The following is a 12,581-nucleotide window of genomic DNA, read 5'->3' on the forward strand; positions in this document are numbered from 1 at the left end:
TACCTTGGCAGAAGGACTGGATAATGTCATAAAAATAGTACCAGGGCCAGTCCTGGACATTTTGGTGCCTGAGATGGAGTCCGCCACCCCCACTCCGGTCAAGGTACATAGTTCCCAAGGCCAGCTGGTTTATTTTGGGGCCTGAGGCAGGAAAATCTCATAAGCAGCTGGCTCAACCCGAAGTAATACAATAACAAAAACATTAAATGACCATTTGCGGCCCTTTCAAGATGGCAGATTCAACTGCCTGAGGTTGAACTGCCTCACTCTGCCTAATGGGCCCTACTTAGGCCTATTTAATTGTCTCTAATGATAGCTGGTCAGTGAGGAACCAGTGAATGGGCTAAAGATACACATGATCCTGATGAAACATACGGAGGGAGTGTGGGGTGGCTGCCTCCCTCCCCACATAGCTGCCTGTGCACCCACTTTTTTTTCTTAAAAACATATAATTCCTGCTTCACTCTTTGCTTTTGATTTGTAATGAGAAAATTGTGGTTGTTGTTGTTATTAATTTTTTGACCCCACCTTTCAGGGTATATACCCTCACAGGACGGCTTACATACACAATAATAAAACCCAACGACAGTGCAACAAAAATCCAAATTACTGAAATAACATTAAACAAGCAGAAAACGTCACCATCAACATAACACTAACAATAACAGCAGCAGACAAATATTTGCTAAAACTGTGCTCCATAAAATTATCCCAATGTAAATATAAGGCCAGGCAGAGAGCAAATGAAGAAAAGGCACTTTGGGGGAATAGAAAACATTGGTTTATTCTAACATTCATTTGTGGTTAATTATGGTTTTACTGTTTTTTACATTGACACAGTTCTTTTTTCCTCAAAGCCTTTTTTTGGAAAGGCAATGAACCATGGTAGTTATCTCAGCTCTTATTCGGAGTGCGTTCGTTTCCTCCTGTTATTTAATCTACTATTTATATTTTTAAGTAACAGGGAAACGACTGACTGCTAGTTCTTTGGAGGCATATCTCTGAAATAATTATCTTCAATAAAATGCTGCTTTTGAATGAAACGTTTCAGGCTCAGTGCCTCTCTTTCAAAGCATGGATTCTGTCTTCTAAACCAGCTTTCCCTCCAGATGTGTTGGAGTACTCCATGGCTGGCTGGGGGATGCTGGGAGTTGTATTCCCAACACCTGGCGGGTATCAGGTTGGGGAAGCTCCTCTAAGCAGGAGCAAGGGCTGCCTTAGCAAGAAATGTAAAAGGCCTTGTCTAGCTCACAACTCAGTGTAGCTCTTAAATAAAACATGAACGAATAAAGCCCAAGTCAGTCACGTAGGCAGATTGCAGTTAGTGTGCAATACGAAATGTAACTGGTAATTTCCCACTTTGAATCAATACTGGCTTAACCTCAAAGTGCACTGAAATCGTTCTGGGATCGAGAGGGCGAAAGATGTTTGTTTTATTATAGGTTTTTAAAAGTCCATTTAACCAGGTGGTGGGATGCCTTTCGTCATAAGGGCAATGAAAATCAATAGAATTTGTGCTGCGTTCAAGCGCTTGGGGTGATTCAGTCATATCTCAATCTCGAGTTCCTGCTGTAGCATCTGTTTATGTGTAATCCAAGAAGGCAGAACATTGTGGGAGGCCAGATAGGTGTGAGGTGGAAGATCTGCGTTTGAATCTTCCTTAGGGCCAGCTCTATTATTAGGCAGAGTGAGGCAGCCACCTCAGGCGGTGGGTGCTGGTGTGTGGGGGCGAGCAGCGTCAGCCCCCAGCCCAGCCATTCCTCCTGAGCCCCCCTTCCCCTCTGTTGGTGGACAGAGCTGTGTGCCCCACATGGTCTACCTTGCACCCCCTAAGCTACCCTCCTTCCTGCAGGTGCACTGCTGGAGTAAGATTCAAGTGCCAGTCCAGTCAGCTTCTGTATATGGAATTCAGGGAGGGGGAAACTGCCATCTTGTCCTTCACCTCAGGCAGCAAAAAGGAGAGACTAAGTCCCAGGATGTAAAACCCTGTGCCTGGGTTTATTCTTGGGGACATCTTTTTCCCCCAGAGATTTCTGCAGGCTGCATTTAAACATTTTAACCCCCGAAGAAGGCGCAATATATACAGAACAGGGGCAAAACATGGTGGCCCAATCCAAGGAATAAAACGTTATTTTTTTACATCCTCGGACGTCTCTCTCTTTCACCAAACAAATTGTCTTGGGCTGGCCTGGATCTCCCAAGGGTTTTTTGTACTTTAAAACAGCTGCAGAGGCTCTATATTTGATTGGAGCCGAGGAGTGGAGCGGGGGAGTTACACACACACACACACACACACACACACACTACTGTGTTCCCAAACTCAGTCCCTGCCCTAGAACTGCTATTAATCCTGCTGGAGAGAAATACATGGCTGTGTCAGGCCTGTGTTTTCCCCCTCATGGTGCTAAGAACAGTTTCATTCGTGTGTGTGTGTGTGTGCGTGCCAAATGACACATTACATGATATTGCATGTGTGATCGCATGTACTGTATCTGTTGTCTTTTTAAAGCAGCTGCCTCCTGTGGCAAAGAGGAGCAGCTCTGGGAGTTGTTTTTTCCCCTCAGGATCCTGGTGCAGGGGGAATGGGTGACCCCAGTCATAATCAGCTCCCCCCCACACACATATACACACACGGCTGCTATTCAAAATAAAAATAAATAAATGCTTGATTACATTTAACATAATGTGCAGTTTGGCTCTGTCTGTGTGTGTGTGTGAGAGAGAGAGAGACAGAGACAGAGAAGGGAGAGAGAGGAGGAGAATGACATGGGACAGGAGTAAGGGCTTTTCTACATGAAACTTTTAACCCGCACCTTTACCGAGGCTTCTGCTTCTGGATTCTTTGCGGGATTAAAATTGGCTCCTTTACACGTGCCCCCCCCCCCCCCGGGGAGGGTTCTTTCTTTGCCTTTCTATACTTTCCATTACACAAGCACTAAGTGGGCTGTGGTATAGCAGAACTGCGGGATTACATGAGATTTCTATGGCGTTCTAGAGGCCATTCAGAAAAAATACCACACTTCCCTCATTAGGGGAAAAATACCGCGATAATGGTCACAAAGTACAGGAGAGGCTGTGGAGGATCACAACATTGTATAAAGGACCCGCATGCTAATGTGAGTAAGCAGTCATGAGCACACAATAAAAGGCTTGTGTTGTTGTTGTTGTTCAGTCGTTAAGTCGTGTCCGACTCTTCGTGACCCCATGGACCATAGCACGCCAGGCCTACCTGTCCTGTAGAAAGGCTCTAAAACACCCCTCCTCTGTTGCTGCGGCTCCAATCAACCTCAGAGCCACCACTGTGTTTTTCTTTTGTATTTTTAAAGCATGAGATCCAATCATGGATCTCCTGTATCACATTGGTTTTGGCCCAAAATGCCAAAAGATAGAATCATAGAATAGTAGGGTTGGAGGGGGCCTACAAGGCCATCGAGTCCAACCCCCTGCTCAATGCAGGAATCCAAGTCAGAGCATCCCCGACAGATGGCTGTCCAGCCTCGTCTTGAATGCCTCCAGTGTGGGAGAGCCCACCACCTCCCTAGGTCATGGGTTCCATTGTCGTATTGCTCTAACAGTCAGGAAGTTTTTCCTGATGTTCAGCGGGAATCTCGCTTCCTGTAACTTGAGCCTATTATTCCGTGTTCTGCACTCTGAGATGATCAAGAAGGGATCCTGGCCTTCCTCTCTGTCACAACCTTTCAAGGACTTGAAGAGCGCTATCATATCTCCCCTCAGTGTTCTCAAGGCTAAACATGCCCAGTTCTTTCAGTCTCTCTTCATAGGGCTTTGTTTCCAGTCCCCTGATCATCTTTGTTGCCCTCCCCTGAACCCTCTCCAGCTTGTCTGCATCTTTCTTAAAGTGCGGTGCCCAGAACTGGACACAGTACTCCAGATGAGGCCTAACCAGTGCTGAGTAGAGGGGAACTAGTACTTCCCAGGATTTGGAAACTATGCTTCTATTAATGCAGCCCAAAAGAGCATTTGCCTTTTTTGCAGCCACATCACATTGTTGGCTCATATTCAGTTTGTGATCGACAACAATTCCACAATCTTTCTCGCTTGTAGTGTTGTTGAGCCACATATCCCCCATCTTGTAACTGTGCATTTGGTTTCTTTTTCCTAGGTGCAGAACTTGGCATTGATCCCTATGAAATGTCATTCTGTTGTTTTCTGCCCAGCGCTCCAGTCTATCCACATCACTTTGAATTTTGTTTCTGTCTTCCAAAGTATTAGCTATCCCGCCCAATTTTGTGTCATCTGCAAATTTGATCAGCATTCCCTGCACCTCCTCCTCCAAGTCATTAATAAAAATTTGGAAGAGCACTGGGCCCAGGACTGAGCCCTGCGGTACCCCACTCGTTACCTCTCCCCAGCTTGAGAAGGTCCCATTGATAAGCACTCTTTGAGTCCGATTCTGTAGCCAACTGTGGATCCACCGGATCGTTGTTTCATCTAGCCCACTTTGAGCTAGTTTGCTTATCAGGAGATCATGGGGCACTTTGTCGAAAGCTTTGCTGAAGTCGAGGTATATGATGTCTACAGCATTCTCACGGTCTACAAGGGAGGTGACTTGATCAAAAAATGAGATCAGATTTGTCTGGCAGGACTTGTTTTTGACAAATCCATGTTGGCTTCGAGTAATCACGGCATTGTTTTCAAGGTGCTTCCAGATGGATTGCTTTATCATCTGCTCCAGAATTTTCCCTGGGATTGATGTCAGACTGACTGGTCTGTAGTTCCCAGGTTCCTCCTTTTTACTAGGGTTGGCGGAGAATTTCTCCCCAAAACTTCGGGGGGCCGAGCGCCAACGTGTTCGGCCCCCCAAACAAGTTTCAGGGAGAAATCCTCCTCACCCCCCCTGCACACACACACCCCCGGGACGGGACTTACCTTCGCTGAATGTCCCTCCCGGCGGTGGATCCAGCCAGCAGTTCGGCGGGTGTTCGAGCGGGGCGGGAGCGGCAGCCGGTCTTTTGACCGGCTGCCGCCGCCGCCATTGCAATAAAACAAAACAAAAAAACACCCCCTGATAGGCTACGTGACGATTCACGTAGCCTATCACGGCTAGATCTGCAAAGTCAGCCGTGATAGGCTACGTCAATCGTCACGTAGCCTATCACGGGTGACTTTAAAAAAAAAAAAAGTGTGTACGGATAATGGCGGCCCCCATAGGGAGTCGCCATTCCCGTTCCTTATTTGGTCACTGTAGTCTACGTACATGTTTACGTAGACTACGGCGACTAAATAAGGAACGCGAATGGCGGCTCCCTATGGGGGCCGCCATTAGCGTATGCGCTTTTTTTTTTTTAAGTCACCCGTGATAGGCTACGTGGCGATTGACGTAGCCTATCACGGCTGACTTTGCAGATCTAGCCGTGATAGGCTACGTGAATCGTCACGTAGCCTATCAGGGGGCGTTTTGTTTTTTTTTTAACTTTCGCGTTCGCGGCCGGGCGAGGCGGGAAGCCTCCTCCCCGGCCTGAATTTCGGCCGGGGCGAGGCGGGAAGCCCCCCCCCGGCCTGAATTTCAGCCAGGGCGAGGCAGGAAGCCTCCCCCCCCCCTGGCCTGAACTTCGCGGGGGGAGCAGCGAAGCGCCTCCCCCCCACCGCGAACATCCTTCGAGGACAGGTAAGTGACTTTCGTCCACCCCTACCTTTTACCCTTTTTGAAGATAGGGACAACATTAGCCCTCCTCCAGTCATCTGGCACTTCCCCCGTCCTCCATGATTTCTCAAAGAGAATAGACAGCGGTCCCACAGATATGGAAGTGTATGTAACAAGACAAATAAATGGGAAAAAATGTTTTTTAAAAAATGTTAGGGGCCTCCCCCACCAAACTCCCCTGGCCAACTCCTGTTTGCTTCCCCTGTTCAATCTCTCTGATCGCTCGCTCTCTGGGATCTTGCTTGCTTCTGTAGTCCCTAAACCAGCTGGAGCCACTTCCTCTGCTCTGCTCTGCTCAGCTGGGAGGCGGGAAACAGACTGAAACTTCCTGCCCACACAGCTGCTGGGAGTACTCAGGCCACACACACCCAATTCAGTTGGAGCTCTCAGGAGCACCTGGTGAGCTCACAGCCACTCAGCAGGAAAAGGACAGCCCCCTGGGCTTCCTCCAGCCCACTTACCTCTTTGCCTTTGTCTCCTTTGTCTCTTCTTCCACTGCAACTCCGCTGGCCAACTCCTGTTTGCTCCCCCTGTTTGCTCGCTCTGATCGCTCACTCCCTGGGAGCTTGCTTGCTTCTATAGTCCCTAGACCAGCTGGAGCAGCTTCCTCTGCTCTGCTCTGCTCTGCTCTGCTCTGCTGGGAGGTGGGACTGCAGACCTCATGGCCACAACACCCAGGCCAGCTCAGGGGGTGCAGGACAGGCTACCTGGAACACACAGTGGTGTCCTCCAACAGAGAGGAGTGGCCAGAGGGCTGCTGGCCCCACCCCCCTGCACCATCCAGCATCTGCTGTCTGAGGCAACTGTCTCAGTCTGCCTAATGGTAGGAGTACTGACCCTGGGTTGAAGCTGGAATCTTCTGCTTACAAAGGATGTGCCCAAAGCAATATATAGTTCCTTGTTGTAATGTGAAGTATTTTAGGGTATCTTGGTCTTGAATGGGCAACTAAGACCCAGTAGCTGTACAAAAGACCTGCTTCTGGTGGAGATGAAAATGGATAGAACTGTTCTGCCGATATGGATCAACACAGCTGCCTGCAATTCTAGACCCACCATGGGGGTGCGGCTACAGGGACTATCACGATGAGTGCCTGCACTTCACATTTATCCCTGCACCTCACATTTATCCCTGCACCGCTGTAGGTGGCAGTCCAAGTTGCCACATCCTGAAAAGGGTTAGACTTGTTGACATTCTAACCCTTTCATGCAGGGGCCAGCTAGCCCCTGCATGCTTGCCTTGGTGCTGTTTCAGTCCTGGAAGGAGAAGACATCCAAGAGAGTGGAGAAGGGAGGGTGGGTTAGCATGCCCTCTTCGAGGTGACTCCTTCCTCTAACCCCCCTGCTTCCCAGGTCAGCATCAGGAACCAGCATCATCAGGGGGCCCACAGCCAACCGCCAGGACCTCATGGCCCTGCTGATCTTCCCTCTTGTTGCTGTTGCATCTTCACCTGCCCTGACAGTCATAGGGCTCAGGGAACCTCACTGGGGCCTCTGGCCCGTGGTGGCCAGAGTGCAGGGTGAACTTGGCACGAGCACAGATGCTGGTGGCCAGGGTCAGCTCTAGGTGGCCCTGGGCAAGCTGACCTTCAGTGGGTCCCCTCTTCTGGTTCGTCTGGCCAGCTAGCAGCAGCCACTCCAGAGCAATGCTGTGTTAGGGCAGCTGGACCCAGCCTCCCAGTGCTTCTTAGAGCACTGGCCAGAGTTGGGAAGGCCCAGGTCAGGTGGCAGTGGTGGGCCTTCCCATGGCTTTGGGGTCCTGGTAGCGGCCCAAGAATGCCAGGTGTGGTGCCAGGCCTGGGGTGGTGGCTGGATGGAGGCAGCATGTGCCCCTGGCTTATAGCAGGCTTCAGCACATTCTTCTGCACATGGGGAGACCTCCACACACAAACAATTGGGGATGGATCATCCCCTTTTGTTTTCTACTGTTTTTATCATGCAAGTGATACACATGGCACACATGGGAGCTGTGAAGGGAGGACAGGTGGGTGTGCCCTAACTCCCAGTAGTGTAGGCAGGGACAAAAGGTCTTTCGCATTGAATGCCAACCCAGCAAGGTAGGCTGCCACCACCCCTTATGTCCAGAGTTGCCAGGAGACTCTCAGACCTTGCAGGACACCCTTAGGGCTTTAGAAACAAGGGCCCAAGCTGGCACCCTCTATTTCAGAGCCTGAAGCCTGAAGCCTTAAACAGTAGCAATGACCAAGAGGAAAGCTCTGGACTTAGGACCACGGCTTAATTGGAATAAAGCACACACTTTCAATTATGTTAGGTGGTAAGTTTATTTACAAAAAGGGAAAGGGAAAAGGGATAACATACAACAAACAGAGCGATGTTTGGAAACAGGACTTACAAGGCAGAATAACAGAACTGGCTAAAACCTGCCTATACGTACCAGAATATGGGTCTTCAATAGGACAGGGCCAAAGGGAGAGAACTGAAACCCAAGCTGTAGCCCTCCCCCTGGATTTTATGCCCCCAAATCACTAGCAAAGCTAAGGTGATTCTTATTAGCCAATCACAAGCTCACTGAAACAGATGAACCCAAGCTCACTGAAATAGGTGGACCCAAACTATAGATGAAGAAGATGAAGCCAAGACATAGATGAAGATGAAAACAAGATGTAGATGATTAACTCAAGACGTAGTTGAAGACCATGAAGATGAATCCAAGACATAGATGAAGATGAAAACAAGACATAAATGATGAAGCCAAGGCACAGATGATGATGAAGACCATGAAGATAAGGCCAAGATGTAGATGAAGATGAAGACCATAACAATGAAGATGAGGCCAAAATGTAGATGAAGATGAAGACTATAACAATGAAGATGAACTCAAGACATAGATGAAGAAGAAGATGAAAACAAGACATAGATGGGGGTTGGACGCGATGGTCTTAGAGGCCCCTTCCAACCCTACTGTTCTATGATTTTACGATGATTTTATGATACCCAAGACGTAGATGAAGACCATGGGCAGTTGTACCCATCCCTCGAGGTTTTATATCCAAAAACCATTGGCTAATAAGGAGCACCTTAGTGTTGCTAATCACAAACTAACTGAAACAGTCTTCTCAGGCTTTCTGGAGGAGGCAGAAAATTCCCACAAACACACAGCTGAACTTGTTCAGCCCAATTAGAGTGCTGTTACGGCCTTGAAGCCTGGGATGGGTGAAGATAACACACACACATGGCCTAAGGAATAGGTGCAGGCTCAGCCTCGTGGAATGGAATTTTACAGGCTGCTGAGATGCAGAAGGAAAACAGATTTCTTCACAGGAGCCGTTTTGCTACACCAGCTTTCCTCAACCTGGGGCCCTCCAGATGTGTTGGACTACAACTACCAGCATGCCCCAGCCACATGGCACTACACACTTTATTCTGTGAATTTTGTGGGAAGGAGTCATTCCTTTTTATACTCTTCCACCTCAAAAGTGGCCTGAGAGGTGACAGGACCATAATTACCAAGATGTGTCTGCTGTGACCACTTTTCTTTTGTCTTTTTGTTCCTGGCTGCCTGCCGCCCATTCAGAACATGGGAGCTCTTACGTTTCTAGACTGAAAGGCGACCATGAGCTGCCACTCTCAGCTTGTCCTGTGTCAGGCCAGCCTTCACGTCCTTTAAATGTCAGTTTCAATTATTCGATTGTCATCCTGCGGCAGGGATCCAGATCCGAGACCGTTGTAAATCCCCCATCTCTCCAAGGATGAAAAGTGAAAGAGAAACTTTCATCTGTGTCTTATCAGCTGACCTAGAGGTGCCCAGCAGAGAAGAGGCCAGGTTTGTCACTCATTCTGTGGCACAGGCATTGGGATGTGCAACCTTCCACGGCTTAGTCCGTAAAGCTGCTGCGGTAATTGGCTTACTGCTAATGTAATTTGACACAGGGAGGCTGCATTGACAAGTGACCCTGCTAGCAAATTAACAGCTAGGGGGCACAGTTCACCAGTGCCAGCTGGTGGGCATCCACCCTTCATCTCAAGTGGGGCTACTTCTCAAAAGCTGAGCTCTTCAAACAGTGCGCTTGGGCAAAACACCCTCCATGGGTCCCAGGCCCAGTGTGAGCTTTCTTGCTGCCTGAAGCAGAAGAACTCGCGCTGCTGCCATGCAACCCTCCCTCCTGCCGCTGCTGCACAACCTTCCCTCCTCGGTGCCACCACCCCCAGTCCGGAGAGCCCACTGCCTTTCCTTTGCTGCCCCGCAGGGGCTCCCGTGAGATCTTGGTGGCTCCAGGCTCTAGCAAGATCTCAGCCATGAGCCCTAGGGGCCTGACAGTAAGAGAGGGCCAGCAGCAGCTGCCAACAGCCCTGCCAGCCGCTTTCTTGCTGCAGCAAATGCCATGGCAGGAAAGCGGCTGGCAGGGCTCTCTAGAGCACCCGCTGGAGGTGGCGGTGGGCTCTCTGGACTGGGCCTGGGCCTGGGCTGCGGGGGGGGGGGGAGTGGCAAAAGTTACTGCTCTTCCAGCTCTGCCACCTCATATAGGTACCTCGCCCTGTTTCGTGGGCCTGATGGGCCCCCTGCCTCAGGGAGTCTGCCTTCTCACCACCATTGTCACCAGCTGCTAGTGCTCCTCCTCCTCCTCTTCCTCATCACTGCTGCCGCTTGCTTGCTTCGACAGGCAGAGAGCCAGGGAGCACTGTGGCTCCTCCTCCTCAGCACCACCGGTGCCTGGGCCACAGCGAAAGGTGGGTAAAGAAGCAGATTGCAATGGCGAAGAGGAGGAGAGAGTCCAGGGGTCTCTTGTCACTGGGCCCCTGCTGGAGTGTGGGCCCTTGGCAGCTGCCCGGCCATGCCCACCCTCGATGCTGTCCCTGTCCTCAGATTTGCAGCGGTAAGGCTGGCTAGCAGCATGCCGGGTGTCGCATGCAAAGTGGCTCAGTTCTTCCTTGCGTTTATCCCTCAGAGCAACAGTTTGCTGCCAGACCCAAGATTATTTTGCCATTGTGCTGCAACAGACCTTCCTAGGAAGGCCGACAGAGACTTGTGAGCTGCCAAACGGACTGCAGCTTGGCAGCCGCGCGTGGCAGCCCGCTGGGAGCTTCAAGAACCTCCGGTGTTGTTTTCTTTTTTGCTGCCTGCCCTGGAAAGCCAGGAGGCCGACAGCCACCTGGCAAGCCGAGATACTGAAGTGGTGGGCTGTGTTCCACTCGATGGGGTGACAAATTGCATAGGCCTGGGGTTGGATCCAGGTTTATGCTGGATCAACGTCACTGATGGAAGTGGACTTCGCTGCCCCCTCCATTCCACAGCAGCCCCTCAAGCCCCCTAAAAATCCTACACAGTCAGGAGATCCTGCTGAATGGGGTGAGCTGGGGGGGAAGGGGGAGATCCCCCCGAATTGGGCAGAGGTCCTTTCTTCTCATAGAAGGCAGATCCTTAATCCAGCCTCTAATGTCTAGTAACAAATGGCAACATAACACTGGTAACCAGGGCATTGCTAGGCCAGGGCACCACCCTCAGATCTGTTTCCCGGTGCCCCAGATCTATTATTTCCCAGAGCTTCAAGTGTCAAAGAATCATAGAATCGTAGGGTGGGAAGGGGCCTACAAGACCATTGACTCCAACCCCCTGCTCAGTACAGGAAGCCTTATCCCCAGGCAACTTCCCATCCAAGTACTAACCAGATCTGACCCTGCTTAGCTTCCGTGATCAGATGAGATCAGGCACATTCAGCCCTTTGCTCTGTTGATTCCAATGGAAAAATGTATTTTAAACTTAATTACATGGGCTGAGGGCAATTTTTCTACAGGAGGGCAAGAGAGAGAATTGGAGGGAAGGGGAGAGAAGTGAAAATGGAACACAAGAGATTGCAAATTATTTGTAATTGAAAAGGAACTAGTGTTTGGGGGTGATCTTGGGTGGGGTGTGAATTAAAGATTTTTTAAAACTACATTCTTTGGATGAGAAATTAATTGGCCAGCTTTGCCTTGCATTTTGGATGAGAAATTAATTGGCTTACAAATTTGCATAGAGATATAAATTAGCATATGCAAATTGTATGCAGATTTGTACCCTATGTGTCTGGGCCCTGGCAGCCTCCCTGCTGATAATCTATAGCCAGCTCAATAGGCATGTTTGTGCAGCCAGTGAGTGCTGGCTAACTCCACTTTCATGGCAGAATGACAGCAGTCATACATTTTTAATCGACTAGTGATAAAGTGGGAAACAAAGACAAAAGACATTAAGCTCAAGTCTGCACAACTTGCGACCCCACCAAGCTAAAAATGAATTCAGCTGATGTTTTATCTAGCTAGTAGCTACTTCCCAGTGGGCTCATGACCCAGTGGGCTAGTTGTGCGAGTCTGCTAAACAAACACAAGCAAGTGAAGGAGCAAGCAGTCAGTCTGGGTGTGCTCCTGGACTCCGCACCAACTGGGGAAGCTCAGGTGTCAGTGGTGGCCAGGAGTACTTTTTACCAGCTTAGACTGGTACGCCAATTGTGACCTTATCAGTTATTCATGCTCCAGTGACATCCAGGATGGACTACTGTAATGCACTGTATGTAGGGCTGCCTTTGAAGACGGTTCGGAAGCTTCAGCTGGTGCAGAAGAATATGGCTACCCCGATATTGGTGGGAACCGGGCAGTCAACTCATGTGACACCAATACTGCGCCAGCTGCACTGGTTGCCAGTGTGTTTCCAAGCTCCATTTAAAGTGCTGGTTTTAACCTTTAAAGCCTTAAACAGTTTGGGCCCAAGCTACTTGAAGGATCACCTTCTCCTGTACCAACTTGCCTGCAGTGTGAGTTCATCAACAGAGACCCTTCTCACCTGCCTACTGCCAACTCTGGTCAAGCTGATAAGTACAAGGAAGAGGGCCTTCTCAGTGGTGGCCCTGACCATCTGACATCAACTTCCATCAAAGGTTTGTCAGGGCCTTTCTTCTTAGGTCTTCAGGAAAGCTCTGAAGACCCA

Source organism: Heloderma suspectum, chromosome 8 (assembly GCF_057233095.1).
Source record: "Heloderma suspectum isolate Gila_16-S chromosome 8, 16-S_ref, whole genome shotgun sequence".
NCBI lineage: Eukaryota > Metazoa > Chordata > Lepidosauria > Squamata > Helodermatidae > Heloderma > Heloderma suspectum.